The sequence below is a fragment of the Dendropsophus ebraccatus genome, chromosome 10, assembly GCF_027789765.1.
Source record: "Dendropsophus ebraccatus isolate aDenEbr1 chromosome 10, aDenEbr1.pat, whole genome shotgun sequence".
NCBI classification, from domain to species: domain Eukaryota; kingdom Metazoa; phylum Chordata; class Amphibia; order Anura; family Hylidae; genus Dendropsophus; species Dendropsophus ebraccatus.
In genome coordinates, this window is record NC_091463.1 from 106024279 (window position 1) to 106044449 (window position 20171).

At 50.6% G+C, this 20171-nt stretch overlaps 1 long non-coding RNA gene and 1 other non-coding gene across 2 annotated transcripts in view; both read left to right on the top strand.

Moving 5' to 3' along the window:
* Positions 1 to 464: 464 nt before the first annotated feature.
* TRNAR-UCG (transfer RNA arginine (anticodon UCG)) lies at positions 465 to 537 on the top strand. The gene has a single exon. It is a non-coding gene; the product is annotated as a tRNA-Arg (tRNA).
* Positions 538 to 918: 381 nt separating this feature from the next.
* The window catches only part of LOC138802482 (uncharacterized), a 62632-nt gene continuing 43379 nt past the window's right edge, over positions 919 to 20171 (top strand). The window contains exons 1-2 of the long non-coding RNA XR_011364771.1: positions 919 to 1217; positions 1300 to 1397. This is a non-coding gene — a long non-coding RNA (uncharacterized lncRNA). The remainder of the gene's footprint in view (positions 1218 to 1299; positions 1398 to 20171) is intronic.

The following is a 20171-nucleotide window of genomic DNA, read 5'->3' on the forward strand; positions in this document are numbered from 1 at the left end:
TGCGCCGGGCGTGCCTTCATCCCCTTGTGCGGTGGGCGTGCCTTCATCCCCTTGTGCGCCGGGCGTGCCTTCATCCCCTTGTGCGCCGGGCGTGCCTTCATCCCCTTGTGCGCCGGGCGTGCCTTCATCCCCTTGTGCGCCGGTGGCCTAGTGGTTAGGATTCAGCAGCCATGTTGAGCAAACTTGCCAAACTGTTCTCTAAACTGAACTCCCGAAAGCTGAAGAAGTTGGAAGCCGCCCAGGGAGTCCTGGAAAACATGGATGCAGCCATAGGCAAGTTTGTCAGGACCCCTCAACACAGCACAGTCAGTGAAGCAGAGACCCCGGGGGGCTTAGTCCGGCTCTCCCATCCTCAGTTTATGGCGTTCATCCCTCCACACCGTCCAATAATTTTTCTTCTTAAAATATTTTTATTTGTATAAAACAAGATTGTGTGACCTGTGCTGTGTGTGAAACAGTCATGTGACCGTGTGGCCTAATGGATAAGGCGTCTGACTTCGGATCAGAAGATTGAGGGTTCGAGTCCCTTCATGGTCGAATCTTTTCTTAGGTTGAGGCGGTGTAGTTTTCCCCTTGGTGTAGGCGGTGTGATTGGTTGCAGAGGATTTGTCCTCAGTGTCTGTGCTTTGTGTACACAGGATGTGAGGGGGATTGTGGGTTTGATTCTCCTCACAGACACTGAGGGTAAATACACTGCATCCAGTCTCATGGCTTAGATGAAAGGATAAAAGTAAACAGCGTCACCTTAAAGGGGCTCTCCAGTGCTACAAAAAACATGGCCACTTTTACCCCACTCTTGTCTGCAGACTGGTTGGGGTTTGAAATTCAGTTCCATTGAAGTAAATAGAACTTAACTGCAAACCGCACCTGACCTGGAGACAAGAGTGGGGTAAAAGTGGCCATGTTTTTGTAGCGCTGGATAACCCCTTTAAGAAAAACTTTGACCATGAAGAGGCTCAATCTTCTCATGTGAAGTCAGATGCCTTCCTCACTCTGGATTCAGAGGACTCCCTGTTATTCTTGGACATCATCATTGATGAAGTGAAGCGTGTGGAGTTGATGGCTTTTGAGCCGCTACACTTGTCTCTACTTCAGTGCTTCTCAATTCCAGTCCTCAGGCCGCACCAACAGCTCGTGGTTTGAGGATATCCCATACAAAGGACACCTGTGCTAATACCTGCGACAGCAGAAACTGATGCAGCAGCGACCATGCTAAGGTAGTTATACTGCTGTGTTCTAATCAGGTCATTGTTAAGGCTTTGCCTATAGTTTTATGTTCTTTGTTTTCTATTTCTGCAGGTCTGATTTATGCCTGCTCTTACCTGAACACCTGACTACTGTACTGAAGGAGAGCTGAGTGCCACTTTATCTCTGCTATAACATGTGGCTTTTATAAGGTTAACAAAACAATATTGTCTTCTCTAGCAATCTAATGTTTTATACTTTTTATTATTCTTATTTGGTAAAAGTCAAAGTTCTTGGAGAATGCGGGCATCGATCCCGCTACCTCTCACATGCTAAGCCTGTGATATAATACCTGTCATGGTTTGAGGATATCCCATACACCTGTGATAGTACCTGATGTACAGAGTATGATTATATCACCTGTGCTAATACCGGATGTACAGAGTATAATTATATCACGTGTGATAGTACCTGATGGACTGAGTATAATTATATCACCTGTGCTAATACCTGATGTACAGAGTATAATTATATCACCTGTGCTAATACCTGATGTACAGAGTATAATTATATCACCTGTGCTAATACCTGATGTACAGAGTATAATTATATCACCTGTGCTAATACCTGATGTACAGAGTATAATTATATCACCTGTGCTAATACCTGATGTACAGAGTATAATTATATCACCTGTGCTAATACCTGCTGTACAGAGTATAATTATATCACCTGTGCTAATACCTGCTGTACAGAGTATAATTATATCACCTGTTCTAATACCTGATGTACAGAGTATGATTATATCACCTGTTCTAATACCTGCTGTACAGAGTATGATTATATCACCTGTGCTAATACCGGATGTACAGAGTATAATTATATCACCTGTGCTAATACCGGCTGTACAGAGTATAATTATATCACCTGTGCTAATACCTGATGGACTGAGTATAATTATATCACCTGTGCTAATACCTGATGTACAGAGTATGATTATATCACCTGTGCTAATACCTGATGGACTGAATATAATTATATCACCTGTGATAGTACCTGATGGACTGAGTATAATTATATCACCTGTGCTAATACCTGATGTACAGAGTATAATTATATCACCTGTGATAGTACCTGATGGACTGAGTATAATTATATCACCTGTGCTAATACCTGATGGACTGAGTATAATTCTATCACCTGTGCTAATACCTGATGGACTGAGTATAATTATATCACCTGTGCTAATACCGGCTGTACAGAGTATAATTATATCACCTGTGATAGTACCTGATGGACTGAGTATAATTATATCACCTGTGCTAATACCTGATGTACAGAGTATAATTATATCACGTGTGATAGTACCTGATGGACTGAGTATAATTATATCACCTGTGCTAATACCTGATGTACAGAGTATAATTATATCACCTGTGCTAATACCTGATGTACAGAGTATAATTATATCACCTGTGCTAATACCTGATGTACAGAGTATAATTATATCACCTGTGCTAATACCTGATGTACAGAGTATAATTATATCACCTGTGCTAATACCTCATGTACAGAGTATAATTATATCACCTGTGCTAATACCTGATGTACAGAGTATAATTATATCACCTGTGCTAATACCTGATGTACAGAGTATAATTATATCACCTGTGATAATACCTGATGTACAGAGTATAATTATATCACCTGTGCTAATACCTGATGGACTGAGTATAATTATATCACCTGTGCTAATACCTGATGTACAGAGTATGATTATATCACCTGTGCTAATACCTGATGGACTGAATATAATTATATCACCTGTGATAGTACCTGCTGTACAGAGTATAATTATATCACCTGTGATAATACCTGATGTACAGAGTATGATTATATCACCTGTGCTAATACCTGATGGACTGAGTATAATTCTATCACCTGTGCTAATACCTGATGGACTGAGTATAATTCTATCACCTGTGCTAATACCTGATGTACAGAGTATGATTATATCACCTGTGCTAATACCTGATGGACTGAGTATAATTATATCACCTGTGCTAATACCTGATGTACAGAGTATAATTATATCACCTGTGATAGTACCTGATGGACTGAGTATAATTATATCACCTGTGATAATACCTGCTGTACAGAGTATAATTATATCACCTGTGATACTACCTGATGGACTGAGTATAATTATATCACCTGTGCTAATACCTGATGGACTGAGTATAATTCTATCACCTGTGCTAATACCTGATGTACGGAGTATAATTATATCACCTGTGCTAATACCTGCTGTACAGAGTATAATTATATCACCTGTGATACTACCTGATGTACAGAGTATGATTATATCACCTGTGCTAATACCTGATGTACAGAGTATAATTATATCACCTGTGATAATACCTGATGTACAGAGTATAATTATATCACCTGTGATAGTACCTGATGGACTGAGTATAATTCTATCACCTGTGCTAATACCTGATGGACTGAGTATAATTATATCACCTGTGCTAATACCTGATGGACTGAGTATAATTATATCACCTGTGCTAATACCTGATGGACTGAGTATAAATATATCACCTGTGCTAATACCTGATGGACAGAGTATAATTATATCACCTGTGATAGTACCTGATGGACTGAGTATAATTATATCACCTGTGATAGTACCTGATGGACTGAGTATAATTATATCACCTGTGCTAATACCTGATGTACAGAGTATAATTATATCACCTGTGATAGTACCTGATGGACTGAGTATAATTATATCACCTGTGCTAATACCTGATGGACTGAGTATAATTATATCACCTGTGCTAATACCTGATGGACTGAGTATGATTATATCACCTGTGATAATACCTGATGGACTGAGTATAATTATATCACCTGTGATAGTACCTGATGGACTGAGTATAATTATATCACCTGTCCAATACTAAGGAAATCCTCAAACCATGAGCTGTGGGTGCGGCCTGAGGCCTGGAGTGGAGAAGCTCTGATCTACTAAATTGCGTCACATTCTTTCAGTCCCATCATTGTGAGGAACCTCTTGTATCTAGTGGTGGGTCAGTGACGGCATCGCCTAATGCAGTGTTTCTCCACCTTTTCAGGCCAAGTACCCCCATGCTCCAGCCGAGTACCCCCAACGATGCCATCCATTAATAACATTGCCCAGGGTAGATTTACATGTACGTTTCACAGCAAAATCCACTGTACTGTTATGGCCTATGGCTCTGCATTCTCACAGAGGATTTTCAATCTGCTGCGAGAATGTAGCCGCTGCCTATTTACCTAATTTGCTGCCGGCCCTTAACAGATCATACTTACCTCCCTGTACTCCCACCTGCTTCTCTGGCTCCCAGCTCACTGACAGCCCGCTCATCCAATCAGTGGCTACGGTGGGACTGTGCACTGATTGGCTGAGCAGGCTGTCAGTAAACCGGGTGCCAGAGAAGCAGTTGGGATATATCCCACAGAGATGGATATGTCACCCTGGAGCCAGATACCTCCCCCCATGTAGTCAGATACCTCCCCCCATGTAGTCAGATACCTCCCCCATGTAGTCAGATACCTCCCCCCCATGTAGTCAGATACCTCCCCCATGTAGTCAGATACCTCCCCCATGTAGTCAGATACCTCCCCCCATCAGTCAGATACCTCCCCATGTAGTCAGATACCTACCCCCATGTAGTCAGATACCTCCCCCATGTAGTCAGATACCTCCCCCTATGTAGTCAGATACCTCCCCCCATGTAGTCAGATACCTCCCCCCATGTAGTCAGATACCTCCCCCATGTAGTCAGATACCTCTCCCCATGTAGTCAGATACCTCCCCCCCATGTAGTCAGATACCTCCCCCATGTAGTCAGATACCTCCCCCATGTAGTCAGATACCTCCCCCCATGTAGTCAGATACCTCCCCCTATGTAGTCAGATACCTCCCCCATGTAGTCAGGTACCTCCCCCCATGTAGTCAGATACCCCCCCATGTAGTCAGATACCCCCCCATGTAGTCAGATACCCCCCCCATCATAGCCAGATACCTCCCCCCATGTAGTCAGATACCCCCCCCCATCATAGTCAGATACCTCTCCCCATGTAGTCAGATACCTCCCCCCCATGTAGTCAGATACCTCCCCCATGTAGCCAGATACCTCCCCCATGTAGTCAGATACCTCCCCCTATGTAGCCAGATACCTCCCCCCATGTAGTCAGATACCTCCCCCATGTAGTCAGATACCTCCCCCATGTAGTCAGATACCTCCTCCCCATGTAGTCAGATACCTCCCCCCATGTAGTCAGATACCTCCTCCCCCATGTAGTCAGATACCTCCTCCATGTAGTCAGATACCTCCCCCCTATGTAGCCAGATACCTCCTCCATGTAGTCAGATATCTCCCCCATGTAGTCAGATATCTCCCCCATGTAGCCAGATACCTCCCCCTATGTAGTCAGATACCTACCCCATGTAGCCAGATACCTCCCCCATGTAGTCAGATACCTCCCCCCCATGTAGCCAGATACCTCCCCCCATGTAGCCAGATACCTCCTCCATGTAGTCAGATATCTCCCCCATGTAGTCAGATACCTCCCCCCATGTAGCCAGATACCTCCCCCCATGTAGCCAGATACCTCCTCCATGTAGTCAGATACCTCCCCCCCATGTAGTCAGATACCTCCCCCTATGTAGCCAGATAACTCCCCCATGTAGCCAGATACCTCCCCCCCATGTAGCCAGATACCTCCCCCATGTAGTCAGATACCTCCCCCCATGTAGTCAGATACCTCCCCCATGTAGTCAGATACCTCCCCCCCATGTAGTCAGATACCTCCCCCATGTAGCCAGATACCTCCCCCCATGTAGCCAGATACCTCCTCCATGTAGTCAGATACCTCCCCCCCATGTAGTCAGATACCTCCCCCATGTAGTCAGATACCTCCCCCATGTAGCCAGATACCTCCTCCATGTAGTCAGATATCTCCCCCATGTAGCCAGATACCTCCCCCTATGTAGTCAGATACCTACCCCATGTAGCCAGATACCTACCCCATGTAGCCAGATACCTCCCCCATGTAGTCAGATACCTCCCCCCCATGTAGCCAGATACCTCCCCCCATGTAGCCAGATACCTCCCCCCATGTAGTCAGATACCTCCCCCCATGTAGCCAGATACCTCCCCCCATGTAGTCAGATACCTCCCCCATGTAGTCAGATATCTCCCCCATGTAGTCAGATATCTCCCCCATGTAGTCAGATACCTCCCCCCATGTAGCCAGATACCTCCCCCCATGTAGCCAGATACCTCCCCCATGTAGCCAGATACCTCCCCCCCATGTAGCCAGATACCTCCCCCATGTAGTCAGATACCTCCCCCCATGTAGTCAGATACCTCCCCCATGTAGTCAGATACCTCCCCCCCATGTAGTCAGATACCTCCCCCCATGTAGCCAGATACCTCCCCCCATGTAGCCAGATACCTCCTCCATGTAGTCAGATACCTCCCCCCCATGTAGTCAGATACCTCCCCCTATGTAGCCAGATACCTCCCCCATGTAGCCAGATACCTCCCCCCATGTAGCCAGATACCTCCCCCTATGTAGTCAGATACCTCCCCCCATGTAGCCAGATACCTCCCCCATGTAGTCAGATACCTCCCCCATGTAGTCAGATACCTCCCCCCATGTAGTCAGATACCTCCCCCCATGTAGTCAGATACCTCCCCCATGTAGTCAGATACCTCCCCCATGTAGCCAGATACCTCCTCCATGTAGTCAGATACCTCCCCCCATGTAGTCAGATACCTCCCCCTATGTAGTCAGATACCTCCCCCCCATCATAGTCAGATACCTCCCCCATGTAGCCAGATACCTCCCCCATGTAGCCAGATACCTCCCCCATGTAGTCAGATACCTCCCCCTATATAGTCAGATACCTCCCCCATGTAGTCAGATACCTCCCCCTATGTAGTCAGATACCTCCCCTATGTAGCCAGATACCTCCCCCATGTAGTCAGATACCTCCCCCTATGTAGTCAGATACCTCCCCCTATGTAGTCAGATACCTCCCCCTATGTAGTCAGATACCTCCCCCTATGTAGTCAGATACCTCCCCCTATGTAGTCAGATACCTCCCCCTATGTAGTCAGATACCTCCCCCATGTAGTCAGGTACCTCCCCCCATGTAGTCAGATACCCCCCCATGTAGTCAGATACCCCCCCATGTAGTCAGATACCCCCCCCCCATCATAGCCAGATACCTCCCCCCATGTAGTCAGATACATCCCCCCCATCATAGTCAGATACCTCCCCCATGTAGTCAGATACCTCCCCCATGTAGTCAGATACCTCCCCCATGTAGCCAGATACCTCCCCCATGTAGTCAGATACCTCCCCCTATGTAGCCAGATACCTCCCCCCATGTAGTCAGATACCTCCCCCATGTAGTCAGATACCTCCCCCATGTAGTCAGATACCTCCTCCCCATGTAGTCAGATACCTCCCCCCATGTAGTCAGATACCTCCTCCCCCATGTAGTCAGATACCTCCTCCATGTAGTCAGATACCTCCCCCCTATGTAGCCAGATACCTCCTCCATGTAGTCAGATATCTCCCCCATGTAGTCAGATATCTCCCCCATGTAGTCAGATACCTCCCCCATGTAGCCAGATACCTCCCCCTATGTAGTCAGATACCTACCCCATGTAGCCAGATACCTCCCCCATGTAGTCAGATACCTCCCCCCATGTAGCCATTTACCTCCCTCATGTAGTCAGATACCTCCCCCATGTAGTCAGATACCTCCCCCCATGTAGTCAGATACCTCCCCCCATGTAGTCAGATACCTCCCCCATGTAGCCAGATACCTCCTCCATGTAGTCAGATACCTCCCCCCATGTAGTCAGATACCTCCCCCTATGTAGTCAGATACCTCCCCCCCATCATAGTCAGATACCTCCCCCATGTAGCCAGATACCTCCCCCATGTAGCCAGATACCTCCCCCATGTAGCCAGATACCTCCCCCATGTAGTCAGATACCTACCCCCATGTAGTCAGATACCTCCCCCTATATAGTCAGATACCTCCCCCATGTAGTCAGATACCTCCCCCTATGTAGCCAGATACCTCCCCCATGTAGTCAGATACCTCCCCCTATGTAGTCAGATACCTCCCCCTATGTAGTCAGATACCTCCCCCTATGTAGTCAGATTCCTCCCCCTATGTAGTCAGATACCTCCCCCTATGTAGTCAGATACCTCCCCCATGTAGCCAGATACCTCCCCCTATGTAGTCAGATATCTCCCCCATGTAGTCAGATACCTCCCCCTATGTAGCCAGATACCTCCCCCCATGTAGTCAGATATCTCCCCCATGTAGTCAGATACCCCCCATGTAGTCAGATACCTCCCCCTATGTAGCCAGATACCTCCCCCATGTAGTCAGATACCCCCCCATGTAGTCAGATACCTCCCCCATGTAGCCAGATACCTCCCCCATGTAGTCAGATACCCCCCCATGTAGTCAGATACCTCCCCCATGTAGTCAGATACCTCCCCCATGTAGCCAGATACCTCCCCCATGTAGTCAGATACCTCCCCCCATGTAGCCAGATACCTCCTCCATGTAGTCAGATACCTCCCCCTATGTAGTCAGATACCTCCCCCCCATGTAGCCAGATACCTCCCCATGTAGTCAGATACTTCCCCCCCATGTAGTCAGATACCTCCCCCATGTAGCCAGATACCTCCCCCATGTAGTCAGATACCTCCCCCCATGTAGCCAGATACCTCCTCCATGTAGTCAGATACCTCCCCCCCATGTAGCCAGATACCTCCCCCATGTAGTCAGATACCTCCCCCCCATGTAGTCAGATACCTCCCCCCCATGTAGTCAGATACCTCCCCCCATGTAGTCAGATACCTCCCCCCATGTAGCCAGATACCTCCCCCATGTAGCCAGATACCTCCCCATGTAGTCAGATACCTCCCCCATGTAGCCAGATACCTCCCCCATGTAGCCAGATACCTCCTCCATGTAGTCAGATACCTCCCCCCCATGTAGTCAGATACCTCCCCCTATGTAGCCAGATACCTCCCCCAGGTAGCCAGATACCTCCCCCCATGTAGCCAGATACCTCCCCCATGTAGTCAGATACCTCCCCCCATGTAGCCAGATACCTCCCCCATGTAGTCAGATACCTCCCCCATGTAGCCAGATACCTCCTCCATGTAGTCAGATACCTCCCCCCATGTAGTCAGATACCTCCCCCTATGTAGTCAGATACCTCCCCCCCATCATAGTCAGATACCTCCCCCATGTAGCCAGATACCTCCCCCATGTAGCCAGATACCTCCCCCATGTAGTCAGATACCTACCCTCATGTAGTCAGATACCTCCCCCTATGTAGTCAGATACCTCCCCCATGTAGTCAGATACCTCCCCTATGTAGCCAGATACCTCCCCCATGTAGTCAGATACCTCCCCCTATGTAGTCAGATACCTCCCCTATGTAGCCAGATACCTCCCCCATGTAGTCAGATACCTCCTCCCCATGTAGTCAGATACCTCCCCCTATGTAGTCAGATACCTCCCCCTATGTAGTCAGATACCTCCCCCTATGTAGTCAGATACCTCCCCCTATGTAGTCAGATACCTCCCCCTATGTAGTCAGATACCTCCCCCTATGTAGTCAGATACCTCCCCCTATGTAGTCAGATACTTCCCCCCCATGTAGTCAGATACCTCCACCATGTAGCCAGATACCTCCCCCTATGTAGTCAGATATCTCCCCCATGTAGCCAGATACCTCCCCCTATGTAGTCAGATACCTCCCCCCATGTAGCCAGATACCTCCCCCTATGTAGTCAGATACCTCCCCCATGTAGCCAGATACCTCCCCCTATGTAGTCAGATATCTCCCCCATGTAGCCAGATACCTCCCCCCATGTAGTCAGATATCTCCCCCTATGTAGTCAGATACCTCCTCCTATGTAGTCAGATACCTCCTCCCCATGTAGCCAGATACCTCCTCCCCATGTAGTCAGATCCCTCCCCCATGTAGTCAGATACCTCCCCCATGTAGTCAGATACCTCCCCCCATGTAGTCAGATACCTCCCCCATGTAGCCAGATACCTCCCCCCCATGTAGTCAGATATCTCCCCCCATGTAGTCAGATATCTCCCCCATGTAGCCAGATACCTCCCCCCCATCATAGTCAGATACCTCCCCCTATGTAGTCAGATACCTCCCCCTATGTAGTCAGATACCTCCCCCCATGTAGCCAGATACCTCCCCCCCCATGTAGCCAGATACCTCCCCCCATGTAGTCAGATACCTCCCCCCATGTAGTCAGATACCTCCCCCATGTAGTCAGATACCTCCCCCCATGTAGTCAGATACCTCCCCCCATGTAGTCAGATACCTCCCCCCATGTAGTCAGATACCTCCCCCCATGTAGTCAGATACCTCCTCCCCATGTAGTCAGATACCTCCCCCTATGTAGTCAGATACCTACCCCCATGTAGTCAGATACCTCCCCCCCATGTAGTCAGATACCTCCTTCATGTAGTCAGATACCTCCCCCCCATGTAGTCAGATACCTCCCCCATGTAGTCAGATACCTACCCCCATGTAGTCAGATACCTCCCCCCCATGTAGTCAGATACCTACCCCCATGTAGTCAGATACCTCCCCCCCATGTAGTCAGATATCTCCCCCATGTAGTCAGATACCTCCCCCCCATCATAGTCAGATATCTCCCCCATGTAGTCAGATACCTACCCCCATGTAGTCAGATACCTCCCCCATGTAGCCAGATACCTCCCCCATGTAGTCAGATACCTCCCCCTATGTAGCCAGATACCTCCCCCCATGTAGCCAGATACCTCCTCCATGTAGTCAGATATCTCCCCCATGTAGTCAGATACCTCCCCCATGTAGCCAGATACCTCCCCCTATGTAGTCAGATACCCCCCCCATGTAGCCAGATACCTCCTCCATGTAGTCAGATATCTCCACCCTGGTAGTCAGATACCTCCCCCCATGTAGCCAGATACCTCCCCCATGTAGCCAGATACCTCCTCCATGTAGTCAGATACCTCCCCCCCCCTGTAGTCAGATACCTCCCCCTATGTAGCCAGATACCTCCCCCATGTAGCCAGATACCTCCCCCCATGTAGCCAGATACCTCCCCCCATGTAGCCAGATACCTCCCCCATGTAGTCAGATACCTCCCCCCATGTAGCCAGATACCTCCCCCATGTAGTCAGATACCTCCCCCATGTAGTCAGATACCTCCCCCCATGTAGTCAGATACCTCTCCCCATGTAGTCAGATACCTCCCCCTATGTAGTCAGATACCTCCTCCATGTAGTCAGATACCTCCCCCCATGTAGTCAGATACCTCCCCCTATGTAGTCAGATACCTCCCCCCCATCATAGTCAGATACCTCCCCCATGTAGCCAGATACCTCCCCCATGTAGCCAGATACCTCCCCCATGTAGCCAGATACCTCCTCCATGTAGTCAGATACCTCCCCCTATGTAGTCAGATACCTCCCCCCATGTAGTCAGATACCTCCCCCATGTAGTCAGATACCTCCCCCCCTGTAGTCAGATACCTCCCTCTATGTAGTCAGATACCTACCCCCATGTAGTCAGATACCTCCCCCTATATAGTCAGATACCTCCCCCATGTAGTCAGATACCTCCCCCCCATGTAGTCAGATACCTTCCCCATGTAGTCAGATACCTCCCCCCCATGTAGTCAGATACCTCCCCCTATGTAGTCAGATACCTCCCCCCATGTAGTCAGATACCTCCCCCCCATGTAGTCAGATACCTCCCCCCCATGTAGTCAGATACCTCCCCCATGTAGTCAGATACCTACCCCCATGTAGCCAGATACCTCCCCCATGTAGTCAGATACCTCCCCCTATGTAGCCAGATACCTCCCCCCATGTAGCCAGATACCTCCCCCTATGTAGCCAGATACCTCCCCCCATGTAGTCAGATACCTCCCCCATGTAGCCAGATACCTCCCCCTATGTAGTCAGATACCCCCCCCATGTAGCCAGATACCTCCCCCCATGTAGCCAGATACCTCCTCCATGTAGTCAGATATCTCCCCCATGTAGTCAGATACCTCCCCCCATGTAGCCAGATACCTCCTCCATGTAGTCAGATACCTCCCCCCATGTAGTCAGATACCTCCCCCATGTAGTCAGATACCTCCCCCCCATGTAGTCAGATACCTCCTCCATGTAGTCAGATACCTCCCCCCCATGTAGTCAGATACCTCCCCCATGTAGCCAGATACCTCCCCCCATGTAGCCAGATACCTCCCCCCATGTAGCCAGATACCTCCCCCCATGTAGTCAGATACCTCCCCCCATGTAGCCAGATACCTCCCCCATGTAGTCAGATACCTCCCCCCATGTAGCCAGATACCTCCCCCATGTAGTCAGATACCTCCCCCATGTAGCCAGATACCTCCTCCATGTAGTCAGATACCTCCCCCCATGTAGTCAGATACCTCCCCCTATGTAGTCAGATACCTCCCCCCCATCATAGTCAGATACCTCCCCCATGTAGCCAGATACCTCCCCCATGTAGCCAGATACCTCCCCCATGTAGCCAGATACCTCCCCCATGTAGTCAGATACCTACCCCCATGTAGTCAGATACCTCCCCCTATATAGTCAGATACCTCCCCCATGTAGTCAGATACCTCCCCCCCATGTAGTCAGATACCTCCCCCTATGTAGTCAGATACCTACCCCCATGTAGTCAGATACCTCCCCCCCATGTAGTCAGATACCTCCCCCATGTAGTCAGATACCTCCCCCCCATGTAGTCAGATACCTCCCCATGTAGTCAGATACCTACCCCCATGTAGTCAGATACCTCCCCCCCATGTAGTCAGATACCTACCCCCATGTAGTCAGATACCTCCCCCCCATGTAGTCAGATATCTCCCCCATGTAGTCAGATACCTCCCCCCATCATAGTCAGATATCTCCCCCATGTAGTCAGATATCTCCCCATGTAGTCAGATACCTCCCCCATGTAGCCAGATACCTCCCCCATGTAGTCAGATACCTCCCCCTATGTAGCCAGATACCTCCCCCCATGTAGCCAGATACCTCCTCCATGTAGTCAGATACCTCCCCCATGTAGCCAGATACCTCCCCCCTATGTAGTCAGATACCTCCTCCCCATGTAGTCAGATACCTCCCCCATGTAGCCAGATACCTCCCCCATGTAGCCAGATACCTCCCCCCTATGTAGTCAGATACCTCCTCCCCATGTAGTCAGATACCCCCCCCATGTAGCCAGATACCTCCCCCATGTAGCCAGATACCTCCCCCATGTAGCCAGATACCTCCCCCATGTAGCCAGATACCTCCCCCATGTAGCCAGATACCTCCCCCCTATGTAGTCAGATACCTCCTCCCCATGTAGTCAGATACCCCCCCCCATGTAGCCAGATACCTCCCCCATGTAGCCAGATACCTCCCCCATGTAGCCAGATACCTCCCCCATGTAGTCAGATACCTCCCCCCATGTAGCCAGATACCTCCCCCATGTAGTCAGATACCTCCCCCCATGTAGTCAGATACCTCCCCCATGTAGTCAGATACCTCCCCCCATGTAGCCAGATACCTCCCCCATGTAGTCAGATACCTCCCCCATGTAGTCAGATACCTCCCCCATGTAGTCAGATACCTCCCCCTATATAGTCAGATACCTCTACCATGTAGCCAGATACCTCCCCCCCATGTAGTCAGATACCTCCCCCCATGTAGCCAGATACCTCCTCCATGTAGTCAGATACCTCCCCCCCATGTAGTCAGATACCTCCCCCTATGTAGCCAGATACCTCCCCCATGTAGTCAGATACCTACCCCCATGTACTCAGATACCTCCCCACATGTAGCCAGATACCTCCCCCCATGTAGCCAGATACCTCCCCCCATGTAGCCAGATACCTCCCCCATGTAGCCAGATACCTCCCCCCATGTAGCCAGATACCTCCCCCATGTAGTCAGATACCTCCCCCCATGTAGTCAGATACCTCCCCCTATGTAGTCAGATACCTCCCCCCCATCATAGTCAGATACCTCCCCCATGTAGCCAGATACCTTCCCCATGTAGCCAGATACCTCCCCCATGTAGCCAGATACCTCCCCCATGTAGTCAGATACCTACCCCCATGTAGTCAGATACCTCCCCCTATATAGTCAGATACCTCTACCATGTAGCCAGATACCTCCCCCCCATGTAGTCAGATACCTCCCCCCCATCATAGTCAGATATCTCCCCCATGTAGTCAGATACCTCCCCCTATGTAGTCAGATACCTCCCCCCCATCATAGTCAGATACCTCCCCCCATGTAGTCAGATATCTCCCCCATGTAGTCAGATACCCCCCCATGTAGTCAGATACCTCCCCCTATGTAGCCAGATACCTCCCCCATGTAGTCAGATACCCCCCCCATGTAGTCAGATACCTCCCCCATGTAGCCAGATACCTCCCCCATGTAGTCAGATACCCCCCCATGTAGTCAGATACCTCCCCCATGTAGTCAGATACCTCCCCCATGTAGCCAGATACCTCCCCCATGTAGTCAGATACCTCCCCCCATGTAGCCAGATACCTCCTCCATGTAGTCAGATACCTCCCCCTATGTAGTCAGATACCTCCCCCCCATGTAGCCAGATACCTCCCCATGTAGTCAGATACTTCCCCCCCATGTAGTCAGATACCTCCCCCATGTAGCCAGATACCTCCCCCATGTAGTCAGATACCTCCCCCATGTAGCCAGATACCTCCTCCATGTAGTCAGATACCTCCCCCCCATGTAGCCAGATACCTCCCCCATGTAGTCAGATACCTCCCCCCCATGTAGTCAGATACCTCCCCCCCATGTAGTCAGATACCTCCCCCCATGTAGTCAGATACCTCCCCCCATGTAGCCAGATACCTCCCCCATGTAGCCAGATACCTCCCCCATGTAGTCAGATACCTCCCCCATGTAGCCAGATACCTCCTCCATGTAGTCAGATACCTCCCCCCCATGTAGTCAGATACCTCCCCCTATGTAGCCAGATACCTCCCCCATGTAGCCAGATACCTCCCCCCATGTAGCCAGATACCTCCCCCATGTAGTCAGATACCTCCCCCCATGTAGCCAGATACCTCCCCCATGTAGTCAGATACCTCCCCCATGTAGCCAGATACCTCCTCCATGTAGTCAGATACCTCCCCCCATGTAGTCAGATACCTCCCCCTATGTAGTCAGATACCTCCCCCCCATCATAGTCAGATACCTCCCCCATGTAGCCAGATACCTCCCCCATGTAGCCAGATACCTCCCCCATGTAGTCAGATACCTACCCCCATGTAGTCAGATACCTCCCCCTATATAGTCAGATACCTCCCCCATGTAGTCAGATACCTCCCCCTATGTAGTCAGATACCTCCCCTATGTAGCCAGATACCTCCCCCATGTAGTCAGATACCTCCTCCCCATGTAGTCAGATACCTCCCCCTATGTAGTCAGATACCTCCCCCTATGTAGTCAGATACCTCCCCCTATGTAGTCAGATACCTCCCCCTATGTAGTCAGATACTTCCCCCCCATGTAGTCAGATACCTCCCCCATGTAGCCAGATACCTCCCCCTATGTAGTCAGATATCTCCCCCATGTAGCCAGATACCTCCCCCCATGTAGTCAGATATCTCCCCCTATGTAGTCAGATACCTCCTCCTATGTAGTCAGATACCTCCTCCCCATGTAGCCAGATACCTCCTCCCCATGTAGTCAGATCCCTCCCCCATGTAGTCAGATACCTCCCCCATGTAGTCAGATACCTCCCCCCATGTAGTCAGATACCTCCCCCATGTAGCCAGATACCTCCCCCCCATGTAGTCAGATATCTCCCCCCATGTAGTCAGATATCTCCCCCATGTAGCCAGATACCTCCCCCCCATCATAGTCAGATACCTCCCCCTATGTAGTCAGATACCTCCCCCTATGTAGTCAGATACCTCCCCCCATGTAGCCAGATACCTCCCCCCATGTAGTCAGATACCTCCCCCCATGTAGTCAGATACCTCCCCCCATGTAGTCAGATACCTCCCCCCATGTAGTCAGATACCTCCCCCCATGTAGTCAGATACCTCCCCCCATGTAGTCAGATACCTCCCCCCCATGTAGTCAGATACCTCCCCCTATGTAGTCAGATACCTACCCCCATGTAGTCAGATACCTCCCCCCCATGTAGTCAGATACCTCCTTCATGTAGTCAGATACCTCCCCCCGATGTAGTCAGATACCTCCCCCATGTAGTCAGATACCTACCCCCATGTAGTCAGATACCTCCCCCCCATGTAGTCAGATACCTACCCCCATGTAGTCAGATACCTCCCCCCCATGTAGTCAGATATCTCCCCCATGTAGTCAGATACCTCCCCCCCATCATAGTCAGATATCTCCCCCATGTAGTCAGATACCTACCCCCATGTAGTCAGATACCTCCCCCATGTAGCCAGATACCTCCCCCATGTAGTCAGATACCTCCCCCTATGTAGCCAGATACCTCCCCCCATGTAGCCAGATACCTCCTCCATGTAGTCAGATATCTCCCCCATGTAGTCAGATACCTCCCCCTATGTAGCCAGATACCTCCCCCATGTAGTCAGATACCTCCCCCATGTAGCCAGATACCTCCCCCTATGTAGTCAGATACCCCCCCCATGTAGCCAGATACCTCCTCCATGTAGTCAGATATCTCCACCCTGGTAGTCAGATACCTCCCCCCATGTAGCCAGATACCTCCCCCCATGTAGTCAGATACCTCCCCCATGTAGTCAGATACCTCCCCCTATGTAGCCAGATACCTCCCCCCATGTAGTCAGATACCTCCTCCATGTAGTCAGATACCTCCCCCCCATGTAGTCAGATACCTCCCCCTATGTAGCCAGATACCTCCCCCATGTAGCCAGATACCTCCCCCCATGTAGCCAGATACCTCCCCCCATGTAGCCAGATACCTCCCCCATGTAGTCAGATACCTCCCCCCATGTAGCCAGATACCTCCCCCATGTAGTCAGATACCTCCCCCATGTAGTCAGATACCTCCCCCCATGTAGTCAGATACCTCTCCCCATGTAGTCAGATACCTCCCCCTATGTAGTCAGATACCTCCTCCATGTAGTCAGATACCTCCCCCCATGTAGTCAGATACCTCCCCCTATGTAGTCAGATACCTCCCCCCCATCATAGTCAGATACCTCCCCCATGTAGCCAGATACCTCCCCCATGTAGCCAGATACCTCCCCCATGTAGCCAGATACCTCCTCCATGTAGTCAGATACCTCCCCCTATGTAGTCAGATACCTCCCCCCATGTAGTCAGATACCTCCCCCATGTAGTCAGATACCTCCCCCCATGTAGTCAGATACCTCCCTCTATGTAGTCAGATACCTACCCCCATGTAGTCAGATACCTCCCCCTATATAGTCAGATACCTCCCCCATGTAGTCAGATACCTCCCCCCCATGTAGTCAGATACCTTCCCCATGTAGTCAGATACCTCCCCCCCCATGTAGTCAGATACCTCCCCCTATGTAGTCAGATACCTACCCCCATGTAGTCAGATACCTCCCCCCCATGTAGTCAGATACCTCCCCCATGTAGTCAGATACCTACCCCCATGTAGCCAGATACCTCCCCCATGTAGTCAGATACCTCCCCCTATGTAGCCAGATACCTCCCCCCATGTAGCCAGATACCTCCCCCTATGTAGCCAGATACCTCCCCCCATGTAGTCAGATACCTCCCCCATGTAGCCAGATACCTCCCCCTATGTAGTCAGATACCCCCCCCATGTAGCCAGATACCTCCCCCCATGTAGCCAGATACCTCCTCCATGTAGTCAGATATCTCCCCCATGTAGTCAGATACCTCCCCCCATGTAGCCAGATACCTCCTCCATGTAGTCAGATACCTCCCCCCATGTAGCCAGATACCTCCCCCTGTAGTCAGATACCTCCCCCCCATGTAGTCAGATACCTCCTCCATGTAGTCAGATACCTCCCCCCCATGTAGTCAGATACCTCCCCCATGTAGCCAGATACCTCCCCCCATGTAGCCAGATACCTCCCCCCATGTAGCCAGATACCTCCCCCCATGTAGTCAGATACCTCTCCCCATGTAGCCAGATACCTCCCCCATGTAGTCAGATACCTCCCCCCATGTAGCCAGATACCTCCCCCATGTAGTCAGACTCCTCCCCCATGTAGCCAGATACCTCCTCCATGTAGTCAGATACCTCCCCCCATGTAGTCAGATACCTCCCCCTATGTAGTCAGATACCTCCCCCCCATCATAGTCAGATACCTCCCCCATGTAGCCAGATACCTCCCCCATGTAGCCAGATACTTCCCCCATGTAGCCAGATACCTCCCCCATGTAGTCAGATACCTACCCCCATGTAGTCAGATACCTCCCCCTATATAGTCAGATACCTCCCCCATGTAGTCAGATACCTCCCCCCCATGTAGTCAGATACCTCCCCCTATGTAGTCAGATACCTACCCCCATGTAGTCAGATACCTCCCCCCCATATAGTCAGATACCTCCCCCATGTAGTCAGATACCTCCCCCCCATGTAGTCAGATACCTCCCCCATGTAGTCAGATACCTACCCCCATGTAGTCAGATACCTCCCCCCCATGTAGTCAGATACCTACCCCCATGTAGTCAGATACCTCCCCCCCATGTAGTCAGATATCTCCCCCATGTAGTCAGATACCTCCCCCCATCATAGTCAGATATCTCCCCCATGTAGTCAGATATCTCCCCCATGTAGTCAGATACCTCCCCCATGTAGCCAGATACCTCCCCCATGTAGTCAGATACCTCCCCCTATGTAGCCAGATACCTCCCCCCATGTAGCCAGATACCTCCTCCATGTAGCCAGATACCTCCCCCCTATGTAGTCAGATACCTCCTCCCCATGTAGTCAGATACCCCCCCCATGTAGCCAGATACCTCCTCCATGTAGCCAGATACCTCCCCCCTATGTAGTCAGATACCTCCTCCCCATGTAGCCAGATACCTCCCCCATGTAGCCAGATACCTCCCCCCTATGTAGTCAGATACCTCCTCCCCATGTAGTCAGATACCCCCCCCCCCATGTAGCCAGATACCTCCCCCATGTAGCCAGATACCTCCCCCATGTAGCCAGATACCTCCCCCATGTAGTCAGATACCTACCCCCATGTAGTCAGATACCTCCCCCTATATAGTCAGATACCTCTACCATGTAGCCAGATACCTCCCCCCCATGTAGTCAGATACCTCCCCCCATGTAGCCAGATACCTCCTCCATGTAGTCAGATACCTCCCCCCCATGTAGTCAGATACCTCCCCCTATGTAGCCAGATACCTCCCCCATGTAGTCAGATACCTACCCCCATGTACTCAGATACCTCCCCACATGTAGCCAGATACCTCCCCCCATGTAGCCAGATACCTCCCCCCATGTAGCCAGATACCTCCCCCATGTAGCCAGATACCTCCCCCCATGTAGCCAGATACCTCCCCCATGTAGTCAGATACCTCCCCCCATGTAGTCAGATACCTCCCCCTATGTAGTCAGATACCTCCCCCCCATCATAGTCAGATACCTCCCCCATGTAGCCAGATACCTCCCCCATGTAGCCAGATACCTCCCCCATGTAGCCAGATACCTCCCCCATGTAGTCAGATACCTACCCCCATGTAGTCAGATACCTCCCCCTATATAGTCAGATACCTCTACCATGTAGCCAGATACCTCCCCCCCATGTAGTCAGATATCTCCCCCTATGTAGTCAGATACCTCCCCTATGTAGCCAGATACCTCCCCCATGTAGTCAGATACCTCCCCCTATGTAGTCAGATACCT